The sequence below is a fragment of the Furipterus horrens genome, unplaced genomic scaffold, assembly GCF_987537825.1.
Source record: "Furipterus horrens unplaced genomic scaffold, mFurHor1.1.pri manual_scaffold_2, whole genome shotgun sequence".
Lineage (NCBI taxonomy): Eukaryota > Metazoa > Chordata > Mammalia > Chiroptera > Furipteridae > Furipterus > Furipterus horrens.
The window spans coordinates 141,145,474-141,149,878 of NW_028327172.1; the positions used below are offsets into that span (position 1 = coordinate 141,145,474).

The window sequence follows — 4,405 nt, forward strand, 5'->3', positions numbered from 1 at the left end:
TTATTGCACCTAATGCAATGTCTTATCTCTGAATAAGATGATAAAGACCTCAAGGGCTGGATGGAACCAGCTCCCAGCAAGATACCCTGTAAACATATTCTGTAAGTAATTTCAGTTGGCTGATCTGGCTGCTTATCTTTGAGAAACATGGACACCACTGTGAAGGAAACAGGAATGGAAAGAAAAGAGCACTGATGGGGAGAACCCTCTCCAGGTAACAAAGCACGGACTCATCAAATGTACAGGAGCCAGAAGATCACCTTTGCTCATCTGAGTTTACAAAATACAGTTTGCCCTTGTTATGGTACCAGGGAGGTTACCAGCCCCAAAGCGGCTACCTATGATCATAGCCTGACCTGGCTCACAGTCCGCTGGGTAAGATGTTGCCCTGCTGGTTAGCAGAGGTTCTAGTCATGCTGCTTCCCTCTTTGTTGGCGGGCACTTGGCTGATGGGTTCCTGGAACCTCAAGAATGAATAAGTCACTGTGGGCCAATGACCAAAGAGGTACCATGTGGGTGCACCTCGGGCTTCAGTAGTGAAGTCAGAACAGGCAGCACTGCCATCGATGTTCTCTGCTGCGAATGCGGTTCTAAGCCAGCCTCTTTGGCTAACCTAGAGACCCCTCAAGGCCCAGGGCCCAGGGGTTCACCACAAAGCTGCATTTCCTCGCGTTCCCAATCACCTTGATCTCGGCCAACAAAAGCAGTATAGGATAAACTGGTCCTGTAACCACATTACCTTTATTCCAACAGCAGAGGAAATATTTAAAGGACAGTGTTGTTTTCACAGTGAAGCCTACCACTGGATCCCTTACAAGGAACCCCAACTGAGGTCTCTTCCATCGTAGAGGGCTGACAGAACCGAAGTTTCTCACTGCCATCCTGGGGTCTCAGCTTCTCTTTATTCCTTCACTGGACCCTTTCTCTCTTTGATTCTCCATCATTTACATTGTATTCTTGGCAGTTTCCTAGAAAAGACTTACTTTTACTTCGTTGTTTGGGATCATTAAAATCATTGTGCTGTAATTTCTCACCACACTGCACTCTACACACAATTATGAAATGAATAGCATTTAAGTTTTAAGAAATAAGTTTGTATGAAGCATGCTTTTTTTCCAAGTTTTTTTCTTCTTATGCCCTTCTGAACACTAGTGATTCAACACATTCTTATGGTACAAAATGTTATAAATATAAAAATATACTAATTGAACACAGAAGTCTCCCTTCATTACTGATCCCAACTCCCTTCCCCACTGTTGACATAATAGATTTCTGGTCCTATTCATAAGCATTTATATGGAAGTTTGGATCTATGTACTTTTACATTTTTTTCATGTAAATGAGATTATACCATGTGTATTTTTCTGCAGATTGCTTTATTATGCAACAGTAGAGCTTCAGTCTTATTTCTATATATGTAGAATAATAATAATCTTATTTTTATAGACATGCATTGTGGCCCATAATAGGAAATAGGAATGTATCATACTTGATCTAGTAAACTACTACTACTGAGGTGGGTTGTTTTCCAGAGAAATTATGAGAAATGCTTCAAATATGTCTTTGAACAATCTTTGTGTGCATAAATATGTCTGAAGGCCAAATTCCTGGAGATGCAATTGCATATCAAAGAACATGTGCATTTTAAACGCTTTATTGAGGTATAACTCAAATACCATAAAACTTACCCACTTTTAAGTGGGTATTGGTATATTTATACTAACATGATTATTAGTATGAGTTGTTCAACCATCACAATTTTATTTCAAATTGCTTCCATCATCCCCCGAAAGGAAACCTCATGCCCATTTTCTCTTACTCCCATCCCCACCAAACCCACCCCCAGCCCTAGGCAACCACTAATCCACCTGCCTTTATAGTTTTAACTATTCTGGACATCACAATGTAAACTTAACCATACCTTTTGTGTTTGCCTTCTTTCACAGAGCATGTTTTTGAGGTTTATTGTTGTTGTAGAATGCATCAGTACTTTGTTGCTTTTTACAGCTGAATAATATGCCATTGCATGGCTATACCACATTTGCTTAATCGTTCACCAATTGATAAACATTTGGGCTGTTTCCACTCCTTAGCTATTATGAATAATGCTGCTATAAACATTTGTGTGCAAGACTTTGTGTGGATGTATGTTTTCATTTCTCTTGGGTATATACTTACGAATAGAACTGCAGAGTCATATGACAGATCTATGTTTGACTTTCAACGAAATTGCCAAACTTTTCTAAGGTGGCTGCACCATTTTACATCATCATAGCATCCTAGTCAATACCTGTTGTTTATTATCTGTTCTAGTGAGTGCAAAAATGTGTTTTAAAATTGAGTACCTGTTTCTATACATCCTCACCAACAATATCAATTATCAATCTGTTTAATTTTTGCTTTGTGAATATTTGTGTAAAATTACTTCATTGCTGTTTAAATTTGCATTTTCTGGATACTAGTAACATCAAGCATCTCTTCATGTGATGGATCATTTGCACTTCTTTTTGTGTGAACTGCCTGTTATAAATTTGATCATCTTATGGGATTGTTAATTATTGACATTCTGTAGGTAATGTAGGTATTATATATTTGCTGTCAAATATGTAGTATATCTTAGTCTGTTACTTGTCTTTCAATTTTTTTTTTATACAAAAAGAATGTGTAATTTTCACCAACTAATATGTTTTCTTTTGTTATAGATTTTAAGTTAGATGTCTTGTCTGGAAAAGCCTCTCCCACTCCTAGGATTATAAAATACTTCCTTATAATGTCTCCTAATACTTCTATAGTTTTATTTTTATATTGAGCACTTTAGTAAATTTTGAAATTAGTCTTACATATGGTGTTAAATAGAGGAATACATATTTGTTTGGTTCTAACAGCCCCAAAACCTCTCAGTGAATTGTTTATCCTTTTGTAACTAATTCGGAATAAAATTCCACCTCAGTCATAAATTTTAGTATGTAAATGAGTCTTTTTCTGAACTTTATTCCAGTCTACTGATCTATTTGTCTACTCTGGGTCAGTATCAACCCAGTTAAATTACTGTTGCTTGAAAGTGTGCTTTAGTATCTGGTCAGGCAAGTCCTCTTTCATAATTCCAATTTTAAAAGAATATCTCTAATTCTTTGTATGTGTAATGAAAGGTTTCTGGTTCAATGAGACTCATATTATAAGAAATAGAAGATCAAGTCACATCAGGGGTTAAAATGGAAAAGCCAGGATGACTTCATGTCCTTTAGCTTTATCACTACTCAAAGTGCAGGAGCACTTCTGTCCACCGGCAACCCTCCAGTGCACCTCACACTGGGTCTTGACCTCTCTTTCTATTCTCCATCAGGAAAAACCACTGCTCCTTGAAAGGTACATAGTACTATTTCTTATGTCAGGAAATAAAAATAGGATAGTCTGAAAAACCCTACTATTATAACAAAATAAGGATGTTTTCATAACTATTAGAAGCAATATTTTATAAAACTAAAAACAATAAAAATAAAGGAATAAGCTTGAAGAGTTTCCACTAGCCAAGTTTCAATATTCTGAGTATCTAAAAGATATAAAAAGTTTTTTCACCTAAGAGATGAAAAATTTAAGTTGAATATATAAAAGGCCACAGACTTGTGATACTAAAAAGAAAAAGGGATTGTAATACAAAATGAGGATGATTATAGGGGAATATTTGCGTATGAGGGTAGTTAGCTTATTCTACTAAGAATATACATCTTTGTAAATTATAATCATATCTTATTTTTACCTATGTATACAGAAAAGAAGAAACAAGAGACATCTGAAAGATAAACTAGAAAACTATAGTACAAGAAGATGAGTGATCACCATCAGTGGTCACATATGATAATTAAGGAGAAAAGGAGTCTAGTTGATTAATAATTGACAACAAATTTCAAAGGACTCAACAGTACGTCCAATATAATAAATAAACAGCCAAATATCTCAAACCAAAGAATTCATCACACAGACTTGATGACTCTCAGTAGACAAAACCTCAAGATGATCCTATTAATTATATAATATTGATAAGGCATACCTAAATTCTCAATTATGCTAATAGACAAGACAAATATATCATAAACACAGAACAGTTCAAGTTAGGTAATGCTCGCCATACAAAATTGAAGCACACAATTTGGGGAATTACACCAAGTTTCAAAACATTGAAGTAATATAAATGGCAAGATATTAAAAATCCCATGACAAAACAAGCAAGAATTATAAAATTAGTTATAAAAGGACTTACCCTCCCTCCGAAAGGACTTACCCAAGGCATGTGACACGTGGTTGAATCAGCTTGGGCAACACACCCAGGCTTCATGTCCTAAGTAAGAATCAGTCAACAACCCAGATTACCAGATTATGTTCTCTCAATCAGTCTGAGCACATTGTC

At 35.9% G+C, this 4,405-nt stretch overlaps 1 long non-coding RNA gene across 1 annotated transcript; it reads right to left on the reverse strand.

The window, feature by feature from the left end:
• Window positions 1-724: 724 nt before the first annotated feature.
• On the reverse strand, window positions 725-4,405 carry LOC150019620 (uncharacterized). Its single transcript, XR_016509276.1, has 2 exons — window positions 4,280-4,405; window positions 725-968 (listed from the first exon to the last, which is right to left on the reverse strand). It is a non-coding gene; the product is annotated as an uncharacterized LOC150019620 (long non-coding RNA).